We start from the raw sequence: 20373 nt of genomic DNA, 5'->3' as shown, positions 1-20373 counted from the left end.
GTTGAAAGAAAAAGACGATTTGTGTCTAACCTCTTGATTCCTTGGTTTTGGGCCTGAATGAAAGATCCTAGGGCTGGAGTAGATATAGGATGGAAACTAAGAGTCCTGTTTTAGTTAGAAGAAGTTTAAGATGCCTATTTGACATCTAAGTAGAATCATCAGGGAGGTAGTGTAATTAACGAGTCCTGAGAGGGAGGGAGGTTGTATCTGGAGATGTATGTTGAGAATCATCGTTGTATAGTTTGATGCCCTGAAATCTGGGTAGCATGTGGGAGAACGGTCCATTCTGTCTTTTAATGCATTCATTCACCCTTAGCAGAATTTTACCACTTAATCACCCCCTTTTCAAGACACACTGTCTTTACTTGGTTTCTAGGACACCACTGTCCTCAATTTGCCCCTCATCTTACTCTGTTTACTTTGGTGGCTCCCCTCCTCCTGCATGTGAGTATGTCTCAGGGCACTGTCCTTGAACCAAGTAAAGAGAGTGTGTCTGGAAAGGGGGTGATTAACTGGTAAAATTCTGCTAAGGGTGCATAAATGCAGTAAAAGATAGAATGGACCATTGGAAGAGAGGTGGTGCCCTTGAGATGAATGGTTCTAGAACCTGTCTTATTGTAGTTTTCTCATGTCCTGTATTTTCATTCACTTCCCTTTGATGACTTTAAAAGCAATAGCTAAACTACAGTGTCCCTCCATGTCTCCAAGATTAACCCACATTATTCTGATTTTACACCTGGCATACATGGTTATTCCCACCATTTTTAGGATTTTCATATGGAATGTTTACTTTATACCGCCACAGTTACACTATTACCTATGAAGATTCAAATGCTGTCCCACCTTAACAATTTAAAAAAATTATCTTAACCTCCAACGCTTTCCAATTGTTTTCACATTCATTTTATAAACTTACTTTGAAAAGGGTCTGTATCCTTTTTCTCCCATTTCCTATTCTCTCTCAAACCTCTTGCAATATGAATTTCCTCTACAACTCTCCTGAAATTGCTCTGCTTAATGACACCAATGATTTCTTAAACACTGAAACCAGTGGCTTTTTATGATTATTCTCTCTATGCAGCTACTTTAAGTAGGAAGTTGAAAAAAATTATTTGTACTATTTGCAAATTTGATTTACCATGACTTAAATTTCAATAATAAATCCCCAGGAACTCCTCTTTGACTTAAGCTTTTCATAGACCCTAGTTTGAAAGCCACTGATCTAGAAAACAAGCATTATGCTAATGTCTTTTACAGAGGACAACACCTAAGGTAAAGGCCAAGCTGATTGTCTCTGGGTTCCTACACATCTCCCACGGTTAAATTTCACATTAATTTGAAATTGATTTTTAGTAATTAAAATCACAGTTATATTAGCCTCTTGACACAAATTTAAAATGAAGAGCTTTAACTTTATAAACGATAATGCTTATTGCAGTTGATGGTACTAAAAGGTAACAATACAACTCTGTAAACACATTTGGAGTTGCTATCCCTGAACATGAGCCAGCATCATAATCTGCTTATCAGTGAGAAATGTTCAGGGAGTGTGAAATTCAACAAGACAAGCCAAAGAAAATTAATTCAGACTTGCCTTAGAAATGCCAATTGACCTAATCTTCTCAATCTATTAATTCTGAAGGTAGAAGGAGGAATAGATAGAAAAGCCTAGGGGGTGATCATAATGACACAAGACATCGGAGCAGCTCACTGAGTCGGCCCTGCTCCTGAAGACCAACGAGGGAATTCTGAATAGTTATTTTAAATGTGCATAGGCCATTCAGAGTCTTATAGGTCAAAAGCAAAATCCAAAAATCAATAACAAAAAGTGAATTAGGAAACTTGAAGACATAAATAATGTGATGGGTTGATTTAATACAAGTTACTCTTGGAGTTGAAGGCATCCTGTAATAATAGCAGCAAGCCATGCGGAATCCAACAGTGAGCTCCATAGTGAGCTTCACTGGCAGATTTGGAGGTAATAAAAGCTTTGAATCATAATACTTATAAAATGGCATAACTGTAAAAAAAATTCCTGAAAAGTAGTATACAGATTGTAGTTGTGACTTAAAATTTGGAAGCTTCACACTCCACAGCCTGTCCATTCTTCCATTTTCCATGATGAATAATAAAGCAGAAAGCATCTGTAGGTAAGAGATGAAACTGATCTTCTAGGAAATATTATAGATTGTTAAAAAGCATCTCAATATATCATACTTAAATCAAATATTCATTAGCTATTTCATCTAACCTTCCAAGCAGTCAAGTTTTGTAGAAAGAATTTCAAAGAAATAGTAGCAGCTGGTAGTTTGGAAATGTAAAAAAAAATCTATTCTAGGTGTCTAACTGACCATAAACACATGCACCGATACCTATATTTTAGTTTGGAGTTTTCTTGGGGTGACTGAAATATAGACCATGGATTTCTTAGCAAGCCATAGTTTTAAGTCTGTATTGCAATCAATATTTGCTTTCCTGTTCTATTTCTCTTTTCCCTTCCCCTTAACCTTGACTTTGAAATAGGTTTTAAAAAAGATGATAGAAACAGATTCCCAAGGGAAGTAATGAGAGCACATCTAAGAAACCGGGAAGAAATGTAGCTTAGCTTAATTTTTATCATTTTCCTCCAAAATAACAACTCTTGGTTAAAGAAGATCTATGAAATATTTGCTTCATAAATGATGACCTCAAAATGACTTCTGGTATTTTTAGCTTTAATTCTAATAGAGTATGACAAGCATAAAAACTAGATTTAATACCAGTAATTATTATAATTATTATAAATTAAATAAACAGCATTTAACACTAGAAATCTGTTTTTGCTTAACCTGGTTTGTTAGGATGTAGTCCCTGTAGTTTTGATTTGACCTATAGTTACGTTAACAACCCACTTCATGGTTCAGCTGTGTCCTGAACAGGCTTTGTTGGGCGGCCTCTGAATAGATTGCCATGAATCTATCACAGACACTGCATTAAGCCCCAGTGATCCCCTTAAAAGAACTACTAATGAAGATTTTTAAATAAAGAAAAAAAATTTCTACCTGGACTTTTGTGTCTGACAATCTAGGTGAGTGCTGGCCTTGACAGTTACTATGGGCATAATAAGTAGGTGTTCTCTGAACCTCTGTTTTCTTTTCTGTAGAATAGGGATTTTACTACCTCACTCATAGTAAAGAACGCAAACTCAATACAATACCTGGGATGTAGTAATGCATTCCCTTATGTCTTCAGAGCTCAAAAATGTTTATTGTGCATTACTGTATACCACAACTGTGTTTAACTGGGGATATGGGCAAAACTGTACAACCTTATATTTAAAGTCTCTGTTCTCATGGACTTCATAGTAGAACTGGAAAGAAAATTAAGTAAGACTTTGCATTGTGCTGTTTGTGGTCAGTATAGAATACCAAAGTGTTTTATAGCCAGCGTAATCTATTTTTACTCTTTTGGAGCTCAGGAAAGTCTTTCTCCATCATGGGACTATTTTGAGGAATTTAAAAAATGAAATTATTTATATATATCTTTAGTATCTAGCATAAAATAAGCATGCAGCAAATGTTACCTATTATTAACACGTTTAAGATGAAATTTTAAAGATCTAACTCTAGTAGGACTTAACTGGCAAAGGCAGAGGGGCGGATGATTCAGAAAAATACAACAGCATGTGAAGAGACCCAGACTGAATGAGACTGGCACTTAGAGGAGCTGGAAAAAAAAGGCGACTGCATACAGTAACAATTTCAGACTGAAAGTTCAGGGTAGAGTATTCAAAGCTAGAGTTATGAAAAGTCCAATTATAAACTAAGTTAGAAAATGTAGATATTAAATTATAGAGGAAACGCATCAAAAGTGTTTAATATGAAGAGTTGGCATAATCAAATGTAGACAAAACAATGATAAGGAACAGTTACTGAATATTAGAATAAGCAGTTATTGTATGCCACGTATATCATTTAATCCTCCCCATATAAGATTTACTGTCCTCATTTTACATCTGAAGAGATTAAGACATAAAGAAAGAAGCCATTTTCCCAAGAGTATACAAAATCTATCATAGAAGTTAAAGGCAAGGCTAAAATGGATTCCATTTTAGCCTTGCCTTTAACTTCTATGATAGATTTTGCCCCCATCTGGGTGATCGTAACAAGATCTCCTTCAGTGTACAGAGAGGTAATATGGGAATTGGCAGCAGTAAGAATTGAGGAAATAATATCGCATGGATTAAGAGAGTAGCAGCGAAATAAAAAGAAAAAGAAGGCTTGAGAGATATTTAGAGTTGACAGCATTTGATACCTGATTTATATTGTGTTTGAGAAAGATGATGGGAGGATGAGTTCCAGGCATGGCTTTGGCATTGGGTGAGTATTGCTTCCATTGAGTGAACTACGGAAAACATGAAGAAGACTGGTTTTAGGAGTGGAGGTTAAACATCATGGGTTCAGTTTTAGACATCTTGGGGTTGAGACATCTGAGACATATCCAAGTTGAGAGGCCTGGTGTAGTAACGTACGTTTTCCTGTCTGAGGGCTGAGATTTGAAGACCATCAGTGGTAAATGGTAACAAACAGTAGTTGAAATCTTGCTCTACAAGAAGTTATAAGAGAGAAGAGGACAAAGGGAGGAAACATCAACATAGGGGATAACACCCAATATTTAAGGTTATACACAGAAACGAGATTGTGGAGTTATATTTTCAAAGTTGGACAGAGGTATGGGGTGGGAGGAGGAAGGGCCCAAGATCAACGAGAGAGGGTCAAGGTGTCAAATGCTGTCAATATACTAAATAAGGTAAAGACTGGGAAATCAACTGGATTTGGTGAAAGGACTCCTGTGAGAAATTTCAGCAAGGTGTAGAATCCAGATGGCAGGCAATTGAGCAGCAAGTGGTGGTGACAAAACTGGATTGAATGGAGATATTTCTTTCTTTAAAAAGTTAGAGTCTAAGTGGTGGAGAAAATATAGAAGTTCGGAGAGGTGACAGGTGGCAGAAGATTTTATTTAAAGACAGAAAGGCACTTGGGTGGCTCAGTCGGTTAAGCATCTGACTCTTGATATTGGCTCAAGTCGTGATTTCAGGCACAGTTTGTGAGATTGAGCCCAGGTTGTGATTTCACTCATGGTTTGTGAGACTGAGCCCTGCATGGGACTCTGCACTCCCAGCCTGAAGCCTCTTTAGGATTCCCTCTCTCTCTCTCTCTCTCCCTGTCTCTGCCCCTCCCCCAATCACGTAAGCCCTCACTCGTGCACTCTTTCTGAGAATAAATAAACCTAAAAAAAATAGACAGAAAGTGTTAATTGTTTAGTAAAAAAACATGATAGATACTCTCAATTTTAATTTAAAAAAGCAAGTCTAAAGTTTGTAAGTAGTTCCAATACCTGAAACTTTTATGACTTACGGTTGATAAGTCATAACAATTCAAAGCAATCATAAAATAATACATCAATGATAAAGGTACTTAACCGAATGCTTACTATGGACTGGACACAATGTTCCATATTAACAATAAGATACTTTAACTCCAATACCAACCTATTACGAATGTTTGACTCTTGCTCCCATTTTTAGAAATGGAGATATTATGGCTGTGAGAAATTACAGTTAGTACCAAAGATAGCTCAATAATTGCACTCTCTTTCCAATAGCAAATTGGTGTAGCATATTTTTCTTTAAATTTTTTTGGAAATAAGATCACAGGAATAAGATCTTACGAGGGTAGAAAAAAATATTCCTCACATGCTCTTAAAAAAGGGAATGCCTGTCAGTGCAAAAAAAGAGAAGTCCCACAAATGAACCAGGTTTGCAGTGGAATAGACAAAGCCAGATAAAGAGTAAAAATAATCTCTTTTTTCTTAATGTTGTCTTATAGGTATATATTCATTTTTGCTTAGTCTGAAAATATTAGTGGTGCAGAAATAAGTGAAGCCAGGTAGCACTGTCAGTTGAAACATCTCTAAATACGTTTTCAGTCCTAATAGAGACTTCTATTTTTGCGTTTTGTTTTTATTTCTGGGAACCATTCAAGAGACACTTTAACAATTATGCTTTGATAGTAGAATGATTTTAGTCAAAAACTTTAACGTTGAACGGAAAGTGCCTTTTCATTGAAGAGGAAACAAATGACGAGAGTGGGGCAAGATGTATGTGCAAAGATCTAGGCAGATCATCTGGTTAAACATGGGGGATTGAACCTGAAAAGATTTACGGGACCCTGAGCAATTTGCTGGAGGCTGGTAATAATTGCAACACTGCTTATTCCCTACTTCCCTTATTAACTTTCTCTGCATCGCCGCTCTTTTTGAGTTCATCCATCTTAATGAAATATCCATCTTCTGTCTTTCTTTCCTGCTTTACGTTTTAGACCTTATAGGGGAGTGAAAGTAGTTTTCTCAGCTGGACTCACTCACTAGCCAGAGGCCAACTTTGCTTCCAAGCAAGACTTCATGCAATTTCCCCCATTAGGCATTTGTTTCATTGTCTACATGAGAGCAATAAAACTTACCAGCTAACTCAATCAAACACATCAGCTGGAAATGTCTTCTTGCTGTGAATGAACCAATCAGTTTAAAAAATGAAAAAAAAATGGTTTCCCTGGATTTTGTTGTTAGAACACTATGGATCTGTTGTTTGAATATTAGACATGGTTTCTACGTGTATATATTTGTGCATTTCTAAAATGTAGTGCTGGCATTTTAAAGTAAGTATTATCATGTTTCTCTTTATAATTAGTTAAAATGTGGGACTGGAGGAATAACATTAAGTCAGTTTTGAGAGTTATAGAAGTAAGTACTTTATTCTATCTGGAATGAATTTGAACAAATAACCCCTCTGCAGCAACAATTAAGTTTCCATTCGCTCTTATGATAAGGGAAATTATATTTATGAGATCTTTTTCACATATCTAGGATGCTCCCTTAGCTTTGAATGGGAGGGTCATTGGCATGGGTGGTATCACGAACAAGTGTGAAGTGAAGGCTTAGGGGAAATAGTTGTGGAAACAGGAAGCTGGGCTTCACTAGAAGCAACCATCAGTGTGTGTGTGTGTGTGTGTGTGTATGTGTGTGTGCAAAAGATATTTAATTTTCTTACAAATACGTATTCTTGCTTTTTTAATTCATGTTTTATCATGCAGATCATATAGTCTATAGGATATCATATGTGGTGTGTGTGTGTGTTTCATTTTATAGCCTGTTTGTTCCAGGCCCTGCAAAAGGTATTCTCATGGATAGTTAGGATCATTTATATAGTAAAGTTCAGATCAGAGAGCTTACCATATCAAGGTGATTTATTTGTAATGAATCTTGTGTTGTGGTAGGTAGAAACCAACCAAGACCCCTTTATTTCTGGGGTTGTGAAAATTACTTTTCTATAATAGTAACAATTATTTTTCATCATTAAAAAGCAAGTTTTGGGGCGCCTGGGTGGCGCAGTCGGTTAAGCGTCCGACTTCAGCCAGGTCACGATCTCGCGGTACGTGAGTTCGAGCCCCACATCGGGCTCTGGGCTGATGGCTTGGAGCCTGGAGCCTGTTTCTGCTTCTGTGTCTCCCTCTCTCTCTGCCCCTCCCCCATTCATACTCTGTCTCTCTCTGTCCCAAAAATAAATAAAAAACGTTGAAAAAAAATTTAGAAAGAAAAAGCAAGTTTCTTTGAAGCATACCCTAAATGTCTCAGGCATAAGCACCATACTGTCCAAGTTCAGAGGATCACTAAAGACATACTAAATCAAATAATAAAGAATGTTTGTTTCTGCCCATATCTGGATATATCATACAAAAGTGTTTCGAAAGCAAACTTCTCAACGTTTCAGTCATCGGAAATGTCTCTTTATAAAATAGCATTTAGCTTTATTTAGATCAAAATCAATGAATAAGTATTTTTCTGACATGAAAGATGCTTAATTTGTTTTCAAATTGATAGAAACTTATTACACACCAATTTGACATTAACACAAGACAAATTCAAGAACAGTTTAAGATGGAAATAAGAAATCTAGGATGGACACATTAGCCTTGTATTTAATGCTGTGGGATTACAGCATTACACACACAGATCCAGCCCACCTGACCCTCTCTTACCTGAAGAATGTAGCTTTAGCTATTAGTTCAATGAACAAATAAGTGTATTTTGAACAATGTTTATAATCCATAATAAAAGGGACATTCATAGCTGGGCTTTATGTACATAGGGCCACTGTAATAAATAATAAATTTCTTTCCTCCCTCCACACCGTCCATATATGTATGTATGTATGTAGGCACGTATATATGTATCATCTACTATCTGCAATCAGTGTTATTTTAAAATTAATGTTTTATATACAAGTACATAAGAACAAGTTGGATGTATATTTGGAGTGTGTGCATGTGTATGTGTGAAAGAGATATTTATTTTTCCCACAAATAAATAATCCTGTTAATCAATGTTTTTCATGTAGACCATATGGTCTATGGGATATTAAAGATGCTTTTAATTTTTTTCTTCCACCATAAAATCTAAAATAATATGAATAAATTAATTATAAAATTTAATATCTATACATTATATGGACTGTTAACCTTTAGTCCCCTTTAATGGATAGTTTCATGTGACAAGGAATACCTGTCATCTAAGTTGTTGAAAAGTTAGCTTTTGGTTCTGTACAAAATGATTTTTTTTAAAGGCACAAATAATTCATGCATGCAACTCTACAGATCGAGCCTCTTTGGAGGAAGTTTATGGTTTGATAAGAGGGTGGTGGGGTTCTGTTTTATTTTTGTCTTATAGCTGGAGGCATAAAACAGCATTTTCTGCCTGTAAAGGGTACTTAGAATTCGAAATTCAAAACATACCGAGACATATACTTCCTGCTGCCTTGCTAACCTATTTTCCAGGGTCATTTTCTTTCAAGTGCAGTTAAATTTTTTCTCTGTCGAACTGAAGTACGTACCAGAAGCTCTTGGGATTTGAGTTCACCATTCCAGACTTTTATCCAGAGCAGGTAGCCTAAGTGAATTTTCCATCTTGTGAAACTCCTGCAGCGAAGCCGCAGAGGGGAAAATGGAGCTAAGTACTGACAGATGCACCATGAGTCCCCATATTGTGAATCAGGCTTGCGGCTGGAAAAAATATATATAATTTGCTGATCTTATAGGATGTATGTTTCAAGGGACTAAGATATTCACCCCTACATTTTCCACTTTAATGTTTTTCACTGGAAGGTCGATTCAATGCCTATACTTCTCAGGTGCATCGTTCTCCAGTCTCCACTCCCTCTCCTGGTTGTTTTTATATAGCAAATTGCAAATTCTATTTATTCGAGAATAGTTATATGGGAGGGGTGCAAAAAAAAAAAGCTTTAATGTGGGTAACTGTTAGTACTCCCAACCCCTGCTCCAGTTTTTTGGTCTGTTTGTACAAGGTAACCACAGTGATCTAAATTTCTCTCTCTTTGATTTGTCCTTAAAGAGTTATTGTTGTTGTTGTTGTTATTGTTATTGTCATTATTTTCAATTTTCTGAGTTGCAAGGGACGTACTTTCAGAGAATTGGGTGACTCTTTGATTTTTAGATTTTAGCAGCTATGGGTACAAAGGCATGAGTTTCTGCCTGAGGTCTAAATGCAGCCCATAGATTTATTTGGTATTGTAAGTGTTTCAAATTTGAATTAGCTGCCAGTATTTAAGAATTAAGAAATGTTAGCTTTCCTTGAATGCTTGGATGAACCAGTAACTCCACTCCACTCTTTTTTTAAAGTTTATTTATTTATTTTGGAGAGAGAGTGGAAGTGGGAAAGCGGCAGAGAGAGAGGGAGAAAGAGAATCCCAAGCAAGCTCCACACTATCAGCACAGAGCCCAACGTGGGGCTTGATCCCAAACACCAGAGATCATGACCTGAGCTGAAATCAAGAGTCAGACACTGAACCGCCTTGAGCCATCCAGGTGCCCCAACACCACTCTACTCTCGAATGGCCACAAAACCCCTCTAAAGCTGCCACTTTAGAAAGCACAGCCTCCCTCAGATTTGTTGGTCCTATACTGCCTATCATTCCCTTCACTTGAGGCCATGTCTCCATTGCCATTTTTCATCTTTCCACCCATTTTAGCTTCACTTATTTACTTAACTGCCAGTTCATTGAAGTCATTTGAGTTTTCTGTTCATTCTGTAGGAAGAACAGAGATGTTACAAATTTTCTAGCAACTCTTATAAGTTAGTATGTGCTGCCTGGAGAGAGGCAATAAGAATAATGCTGGGGCTGTGGCCTAAGCAGCAAAGTAACCCTTTGAGAGTTACAGTATTTGCCAGGGGAAGCAAGCAATCACATCAGACATAGTGGACATGCACTGGAGATGAAGGCAAGTTTGCCTGAAATAGTTCCATTATGGCAATTGGAAGAGAGGCTGGTACTTACTGCACATTTTATTCGGGCGGATTAACACACATTCTGAGATTTGGGCTCCATAATAATCTTGTTAGGTCCAATTTACAGATAAGAAGCTAAAGTCTAAGGTCTCATCTGATGTGATAAAATCAGTAAGTGGTAGTCTTAAGTTTTGAAGGTGCATTTCTGTTTATTATATTGTACTCCCTTAGTGTTATGAAAACTTTAACATTTTTTACAGCAGCCAATGAAATCCAGATATCTGTAAGCAGAGAATTAGATGCTAAGAGTAAGGCTTTTCAAAGAAATCAATTCCACTGCTCTCATTTTTTGAGGGCTTATGACGCATTCATCATGCCACTAGGTACTTTATAAAGGTTATCTCATTTACCTTTACAATTTCTCAGTTTGTAGGAAAGTATAATCATTACTCTATAGAAGAGGAAACTTAGGTTCATGGCCCCAGGCAATATATCTAAGATCACAAAACTAATAAGTCACTGAGGCAGGATTTATATCCTGAGGATAATTTCTTCAATGCCTACTTTCTATGTGCTATACCATTAAAGCTCTTTGTTGAAATATATAACAAAATGAGGATATAACCATATGAGCAAAGATATATCACTACCATCACAATTTTGCCTGTGTCTAGTTCTTGAGATTTGGGATGAGATCATAAGTAAGTCAGTGTCTTGGTTCAAGGCTTTTAGTTTCACTTCTGACATATAGGGAAAAAATATGTCAACTTGACACAATATCGAAAATAAATTTAAGAGTTTTAATGATTGATGACCATCTAGTACCACAAAGTTTTCTGCTATTAATGGGAATAGAACCCTGAGATATACCCTGAGCTAGAAAAGTCAACTGTTAACCTCATGTTAACATTTTATCCCAATTTGTAACTATTTGTGCTTGCCTTGGCTTAAGGTGGATGCCCTATCTTCACCTTTGTCTTTTAAATTTTTTTTTCAACGTTTATTTATTTTTGGGACAGAGAGAGACAGAGCATGAACGGGGGAGGGGCAGAGAGAGAGGGAGACACAGAATCGGAAACAGGCTCCAGGCTCTGAGCCATCAGCCCAGAGCCTGACGCGGGGCTCGAACTCATGGACCGCGAGATCGTGACCTGGCTGAAGTCGGACGCTTAACCGACTGCGCCACCCAGGCGCCCCTCACCTTTGTCTTTTAAATATTTTTTGGGTTGGATTGCATACAGTTAATTAAAAAATAATTCCTTGTAGAAAGACTTACTTGGAAAAATTAAACTGACAAAAATCATTCATTAAGCATAAGGAACCAGTTCATGGTAAAGGGACTTGAGTATGCTTTATTTAATGTAAGAGAAATAAGTTGCTTGGGCCAGGAGTTGTTAAACTTTATGACATCACTCCTTGATAGTTCCAGGGATATGGTGGCCATATTTCTCCCTTATTTGTGATTATATGGCTTTCAAATTACCTCCCTGGTTCTCGGGTCTTATTTCTGGTTAGGTATATATTGGAATATGCATCCCCATTGTTATTATATTACAGCATTCTAATGTTATGTTTAAAAAGTGTGATTCTTAAGGGAGGACCCTCTTATAGGCTTTCCTTCGCTATCTTAAGTCAAAGTTGTATTTCTCACTTTAGACTTCTTGTTGTCTTGTTAGAACGTCTTTCTAGACAGTTACTCTCCATATCCAGTATAGAAATAATTCTTCTTCCATAGATTTCACTCAGCTTTCAAGTAGATTTAGGGATGTTTTTTGAAACCTTATGTGAAATGCAGTCTTCTGTGTTAGGAAAATAAGTGTGATTTCCCTTCATAAGCAAACAGCTATTGTCTACAGCAATGTTGTACGTGTTACCATTTCTTTCCAGTGGATATGGGGATACAGGAGTATGTAAGTTTTAAACTTTCTTAGTGAAGCACCGAATTCAAATAGGAATGCCAAAAAGAACTTTGCAAAAGAACGTTAAATAAAAGCAACCTGATATTTTATAATGCTAGAGTACCCATACCTCTGAATAACATAAAACAATTCTTGTCCTCAAAGAATGTAGCATCTAGAACGAAAGACCAGCCCGTAAATAGGCTGATACTTATTATGTGATAAATGATACAAAAGAGGAACAGTATGATAACAGGATGCTCTACAAGCACACGGGGGTACACCTAACCTAATCCTGAGATCTGGGGAGTTGGGCGTATTGTCAGCATTACAATTTGACACAGTGGGATACAACAGAACAAGAAACTGAGACCCATGTGAAACTTTCAGAAATGAGCTGGCTGGACAAAAAGATATAGAGAGGAAAATAAATACTAAAAAGATTAATTTTCTTGTTCAAGAGCACTTACATGGTTAAGAGAAAAAGCTTTTACTTCTTTTTTTACTAATCATAAAAAGTGTCATTTTCAATATCTTGTTAGGAAAATACATAGATACTTTGTTGTTGTTGTTGTTGTTGTTGTTGTCTTTGTTGTCTCAACAAAGGGTCTCTGTGATTCTGTAAGTTAACATTAACATGACAGTTTCAACAGCTACACAGGAAGTTTAAAGTATTGTTTAACTTACAAAATAATCTCTTAGTCCATTTGAGCTCTTTGGTGACAGTAATTAAAAAATGAACACAATCTGCTATAAGATTCTATTTAAAAGAAGCGAAAAGAAGGAAACAGCAATAATGTTATGAGTAAAATCTGTCAGGATTTTCCCTGACAACAACAGAAAAACAAAATGGAAGAACTTTTCTATAGTAGAGCACTGAAACACATCCATGTATAAGTTTTAAATTTTCTTAATGAAGCATTAAATTTATATACAAACCACAATGAACACTGCAAAATATATATAAATAATTTGAACTGATGAACTTAGAATCGTATACCTTTGATTTCCTTAAAGTGTGAATTTTCAGTAGTTGTATAGTTCTGGCCTCATATTTGCATGCTTAGTGTTTATGTCAAATACAGTAATCTGTGTGAAAAGTATAACTGTGGTGTCCATTCATAAACAACCATTGATTTTCTACAATGATTCTGATGACTGTCAGTGCCAGCAATGTAAATAGAATAACATCTCTACACTCGAGTTTGCAGTGTCTTGTGAATGTGTGAGGAATAGGGAAGAATGGATAAAACATGTATTAATAACTACTAGTTCAACAAACATTTATTAAACATTTATTGGAACTATTGCTCATCCTTAGAAAAAATAAAGCGATCCGGACTTACTCATGAAAGTTTCCCTAATAGTCATCCTAAAAAGTATTGTGGAGGGGCACCGAGATGGTTCAGTCTGACTCTTGATCTCGGCTCAGGGCATGATTTCATAGTTCATGAGATCGAGCCCTGAGCTGGGCTCTGTGCTGACCCTGTGGAGCCTGCTTGGGATTCTCCCTCTCCCTCTCTCTCTGCCGCTCCCCTGCTCATGCTCTCTCTCTCTCTCTCTCTCAAAATAAATACATAAACTTAAAAAAAAAAAAAGGTTCTCTGGAGGCTCAGAGGAAGTTGTGCTCATTCAAGTTAGAGATAACAATAATTTAAAGATTGAGATAGCATTTTACATGAATCTTGAATAAAGTTTGACAATTGGTAGTCTTTTTTTGTATTTTTATTCTATATTATTAATATTCATTTTTATAGTCATTGAAGACCTTTTTAGTATTCTTGGTGTAGGTCTGTGTCTCTCCTCATATTTCCTCCTCTTCCCTGTTTATTTCCCCATGGTTATGAACATTCTGTATCAGCCTTTAAAATCAATGTTCTTGAACTATAGCAATATAAGATGGTGATATGATGCCAAGGCTTAGCAGTGAGATTATATATTGAAATCATTTCCAAATCAGATATTTTACATTAGAGGAAGGCTGCAAGAATAAAGGTTTTGTCACAACTTGTCATAAACGTGAATACGGATTGCCACCTGCTTTGGATAACAAGTGATTTTCCAGAGAAGTTGTCTACAACATGGTTGCCTTTATCAGTATGTTTTCTTCTCTGCTGGCATTGTATTTGTCATTTTTAATATGGGCTTTTGTTATCTATTGCTGTAAAGCAAACAATTTGTTTCTGCATGAAATAGTAAGGATGTGACCTCAAGTTCCCGAAGACAGCTCTGCCTCCTTTTATTTTTCCTTGGGTGTATTAGGGGCAGGTTTATTTTTGACTATTTTATGTAGATCTACATTCCTCTATACATGAATTTTAATACATTTGCTAATCAATTGGATTATGAATATAACTCCAGACAGCTGATCTCTTCTAAGTTTCATCCTGGCACAATAACTACTATTATGGCACAGTCCTAAAGAAAAGGAAGAAAAGAAATGTTCCAATATTTATTTTTTTCTCTCAAAAATTGTTTTTCAGGTTTATGTATTTTTTGAAGTAATCTCTACACCCAAGATGGGGCTCAAATCAAGACCCATGGGTCAAGAGTTTCACACTCTTCTGACTGAGTCAGCCAGGCACCCAAAAATGTTCCAATATTTAGATGGAAAACGGGGCTTAAAAATATTTAAAAGGCTTTTGAAAACAAATTGGAAATGGATAGGTGCCAAAGCTGGGCCTGAGTCCGTTATTTAAAGTGAGTGACTCAAAATGTTGATTTTCCTCCCACAGGGGAATGTCAACACTTGTAAAGAAAAGGATATTGACTTAAAGCAAATGAGTTAGAAGGCTACATCAAAAGCTTTTCTATGGTTAAGTGAAAGCTTGATGAAGAGTGGCTTTTCTCCTTATAAAACAGTAAATTTGACTTTATGTACTAGTGAATTATATGATATAGACCTTACCAAAGTCAGGTGCTGCCCTTATTGTTTTTATATTAACATCTTAAATCTTCACAGTCACACTAGGAAGTAAATATAGTTATTATCCTTATCATTTTAAAATATGGGAAATAGAGCCCCAAAGGGTTTAAGCAATTTGCTGAGAGCCATGCAGTTATTAAGTAGTAGCAGCAGATTAAAACTTACATAGTCTGGTCCCAGATTCTCTCTGCTCTTAACCATTTCATTATGCTGTCTCATGATACACATAGGCCCTTTTTAAAGTCAAATAACACAACCTAAATATTTTACACTTACATTAGACAAAGGCTTAAAGAGTCATAATGAATTCTTACAGATTCAGTAAAAGAGAAAAGGGAAGGGTCTTGTTCTAAGGCAAGAAGCTTGAATTAAGTAATTACTAATGACAGTGTTAACAACCCTTATTTTTCAGTGACCATTTGATAAGCTATGTCACTCTCAATGTTACGCAAAGATCTTTTCTAGTCTGTCTACCAAAGAATTTTTTGAGATAATAGAAATAAGTGTAAGTGGGGCGCCTGGGTGGCGCAGTCGGTTAAGCGTCCGACTTCAGCCAGGTCACGATCTCGCGGTCCGTGAGTTCGAGCCCCGCGTCAGGCTTTGGGTTGATGGCTCAGAGCCTGGAGCCTGTTTCCGATTCTGTGCCTCCCTCTCTCTCTGCCCCTCCCCCGTTCATGCTCTGTCTCTCTCTGTCCCCAAAATAAATAAACGTTGAAAAAAAATTTTTATTAAAAAAAAAAAGAAAGAAAGAAAGAAAGAAGTGTAAGTTGTGGTCCTTTGGGCGGAAATGCAGACAGAGATAAGCATGGACTTGGATCACTCACTGTAGGCCATTTTTTCCAACAGGAGACTTTTTTCTTATGCTGCTAAAGAACCTTATTTCTCCTATTACCATTATAATAAGATAGCACAGAGTAAAAAAGCACAACAAGACATTCAAAACAAACTCAAAACCCTCAAAAATTCTTACTGATCATGCTTCATATGTGAGTCTTATAAAATAAGTAGACAAGCCCATGTGACAAAAAATATCAATTATGCTGTGTTACCAAACTTTAGTTGGTTTTAACAATGTATTAAGCAAATAATTTATATAAACTTATTCCACTCAGAGTTTAGGTACATACTTAAATATCTACATTTGGTATAATATAAAATTGAATTTTCAAAGGGGTTAAGGGACTTGTTCAAGGGTATGTAGTCTAGTGGTAAGGATGTGATGAATGCCATGAATCAGTCCATTCTCTCAGACGTTTGCTCTAGGTGGTCATCTTTTGGATGCCTGATCCATAGGTATCAGATGTTGGGGGGATAGCACGAACCCAACTGAGACCCCACACTCATGGCATTTATCTGTATCTGATAGAAGAGAAAAACAAATAACTTATTATACGTCAGATGCTCATAAAGATATCAACAGTGAATTAAAGAAGAATACAGAGCCACAGAGTTATGGCAAATGTGAAAATTATTGTATATGGAGTGGCCAGCAGAGGCTCTGCTGACAGGAGAATCCAGAGGTAGCCATTTCTGAGCCCCCGATCTTAATTTTCAGGCAAACTGACTTCACCCTACAGCATTTTCCACCCAAGAAGAAACAGATTCAGAAAGCCTAATTAATAATAGTAGTTTAAGTGTGGGTAAGCCGTTACTTGTAATACATATATTAAGTCTGTAAAATGGGTAGAATTATGTAACTAACAGAGCATAATAAACTGTTAAGAAGCAACATAAATCAACAAATCAGGCCTTTAAGTATGATTCATCACACTAATGAGAAAATGCAAATGCCAAAACATCTTGGAAAATTATTTAAATTTACTAAGAAAAAAATTATATTAAAAAGATAATAATTAATGCCTATCCACCTGTCAAAAATAAAAAATGAAGTACCTAAAATTGACTTACATTTCAAAAAACAGACATTCTCTTAAAGAGCTGATGGCAACAAAATTAGAATAACTTTCTTTTTCCTGGAAAGGATAGATGGATGGATGAATAGATGGATGGATGGATAGATAGATAGACAGATAGAATAAAATGTTCCCTTTGTCCAGGTTTCAACCTCAATTCTGCCATTAAATCCTAAGGCAGTTTTGACAATTCATTAAACAGAACAGTATCAGACTTACTGAGAACATAAATGAGGTAATTAACATAAGATTTTTAACCCAGACCATAGTACAATAAGCACCCACAAAATATTAGCTATTACTGTTGTAAAATACATAATGGTATATTCTGTAGCCATAAAATTCAGCTTTAGAATTTAATAGCATGCTGAAATTTTTATTAATGTATTATGTATAAATAAAAACTGTAGGTCACAACACAATATTTATAGTATAATTTTACTTTGTAAAAATAATATTTATTTTATCATGTATAACCACATTTATGTTTCACTGTTTAAGTAGTTCAAACTCTTTTATTCATTATAATAGTTCCCTAATGAAACAAATGAAAGAAGAGAAATAAATAATACCAAAAGAATTAACAGAGTTTATTTCTTTTTTTAAAGTTTATCTATTTATTTTGAAAGAGAGAGACCAAGAGAGGGAGTGGGAGAGGGGCAGAGAGAGAGGTAGAGAATCTCAAGCAGGCCCAGTGCTGTCAGTGCAGAGTCAGATGCTGGGTTCCAGCCAAGGCACCATGAGATCATGACCTGAACTGAAACCAAGAGTTGGATGCTTAACCGACTGAACCACCTAGGCACCCCTAACAGAGTTTATTTCTGACTGGTAGGATTGCATGTGATTTTAAATTTTTTTTCATTTACTCCTTCATATATTGTTTTTCAACTCACATTATCAAGTGCCTACATTTTGCTAGGGCCCTGTTTTAGATGCTAGGATGGTCAAGGTCTCTGCCTGATGGGGCTTTCACTGAGGTGTATAGTTGACAGGTAAAGAAATTCATTTATAAGATAATTTTCACAGTGTTATTGTTATAGGGACTTGAAACAGAGTAAGGAGGTAGAAAGTGACTGGGTAGAGAGAGGGAGGCAGAATATATATATATATTTATATTGTGGTCAGAGATCTGAGGAGTTAAGAAATGAACTGAGACCAGTATAGGGAGAGGAAGACAGACATGTGAAGAGCAATCTGGTCAAAGGCCTGAAGGGGACGATTAAGCTCCGCCCATGTGACAATGGGAAAATGACCACCAGAGGGTGCATCTTGGAGGACAGGGGAAATTTGCCAGCTGGAGTCAAATGTTCCTTCTTCTTCACACTCCTGTTGATTTTAGTGTTTTTCTATATAGACATGTTACATATTTCCAGATATTTTAACTGATAATATGTATAGATCTGTGCTATTCAAAAATACAGAAATAAGTATAAAATGTTTATAGACAAAGTGAGAAAAGCAGAAAATTAACTTGGAGATGTATTATAACTGCATTATGTGCAAATGCACATGCATTTGGGCAATGACTAGAAGATATCACAGCACATAATTATGTTCTAGGATTAATGACTTTTAAAAATCGAAATCCTTTAAACTTCCAGCTAATTAATTTTTTACGGTAAGGTAAGGGAAAAATCATGTCATTTATTCCCTTCATAAACTTCAGGAACAACTTTTATCTTTTACTTCAAACTTCCTGTAGCCTGTCATGCTTCTCTTTATTATAATGGCCTGGTTTCAGATTACTAATAAACAAATCTGGATATATTTCTGGACTGTGTATAGGAAAAAATGAAGAAAGTAAGCCACTGATTATTAAAGAATTGTACAGTTTGGCCACCTCAATATAAATGATGATATATCTTTGCAAAATATTATGCAGTGTTTAAATTCAGTTACTGGACACAGCACGTTTTGGGGAAAAATCAACTTTTTTGGGTCTGCTTTGACATATTAATAACTAATATTATAACAGAAATTATAATTACTGCCTGAATATCGTCCTACATGATAAAATGAAATGTTACATGATTTGAAGTTATGGAGTTTAATGTTTTTGATGTGACCTTGTTACAGAAAACCCGCACTGCAATTTTAAATGGTTGGAACATAATGACAGAGAAGCATATTTAAGATAGAAAAGTTAGAGCACACGTAGAGGATAATTGCAATAACTGTTTGACAAAGGAGATTAAAGTACCCGATCTATCTTCTGAAAACACCATTCAAGATCCTATATATTACATATTTTTAAAATATGGATTTTAGATATTTTTACTACATATTATACTTGAGAGTAGCTTGATTCTTATCTGCTGAAGACTGATAAATTTATGAACAATTGTTGTATGGCAGATTTCTACAACTTTGTGCCGATGGATAGCAATACTGTATTGTCCCCTTAAAAAGTCTGTCAAGAGAGTAGATATTTTAAGGGTTCCTGCCACAATACAATTTTTAAAAAGGAATATAGATAGATTTTTATTATATCATGATACTAAAATAAGATAGATTGGTTCAAAAAATTATGAACAATTAGTGAGATTTTAATTGAGAGCTGTGGTTCTTCCACATTTTTATTTATCAGGGCTAAGATCTGCGTGCACTTCTTTATATTTGATTCCTTTTGATTCTCATTCATGCACATAGAGTTGCTACAGTAACGAAACATTTGAAAGCCCAGGGTTGGTTACTTCCCTGATTTTATATTCAGGAACTTAAAAGTGTTACTATTTATATATAGTAACTAATTAATTGTCCTGGCTACTGTGCATGATGATCTGAATGTGGAAGAAATGGATAGCAATAAAAGACTGCGAAAATACACATACAGGAGCTTGCCCATATTTGCTCGCTAACTTCTACCTTTCACTACTAAATTTAATGGCATGCTTAAGAAAGATTTTCTCTTTTAGCGGCCTCAAACCAAAATGCTGTTTTCTCAGTTTAGAATAGTGCAGGCAGTTGTACATTGGACAGTTATCTTTTTTCTGTACATTGGACAGCATGCATTATGACTTAAACAGCCATGTCTGGGGGGCCGGCGGGGGGGGGGGGGGCTCGATGAGTTTTCCTTTCTCTCTGACATGAAAAAAAGATGTGAGAGACTCTGAAGCACCTTATCTTCTCCCCTCACTTGGGAGTTTTAGAAGAGGGCATTGAAGTATGGCCGATTTTATTTTCTGTTGCAGAGTCCTGCAGGCCAGGAACTAGGTCAAAAACTGCTGACCTTCTGTGAACAATTTCTTCTGGTGATCAGATAGGAAAGGCTTTGATGCTTGTTCTGTGAGTTCGGAGT

The 20373-nt window shown here is 36.0% G+C and overlaps 1 protein-coding gene across 9 annotated transcripts in view; it reads left to right on the top strand.

Annotated features, from left to right (window-relative positions):
* Positions 1–20373, top strand: part of PCDH9 (protocadherin 9) — a 910922-nt gene that overhangs the window by 45671 nt on the left and 844878 nt on the right. The gene's annotated exons all lie outside the window — the stretch shown is intronic.

Source organism: Acinonyx jubatus, chromosome A1 (genome assembly GCF_027475565.1).
Source record: "Acinonyx jubatus isolate Ajub_Pintada_27869175 chromosome A1, VMU_Ajub_asm_v1.0, whole genome shotgun sequence".
Lineage (NCBI taxonomy): Eukaryota > Metazoa > Chordata > Mammalia > Carnivora > Felidae > Acinonyx > Acinonyx jubatus.
This window is presented reverse-complemented; position numbering and strand designations above follow the sequence as displayed.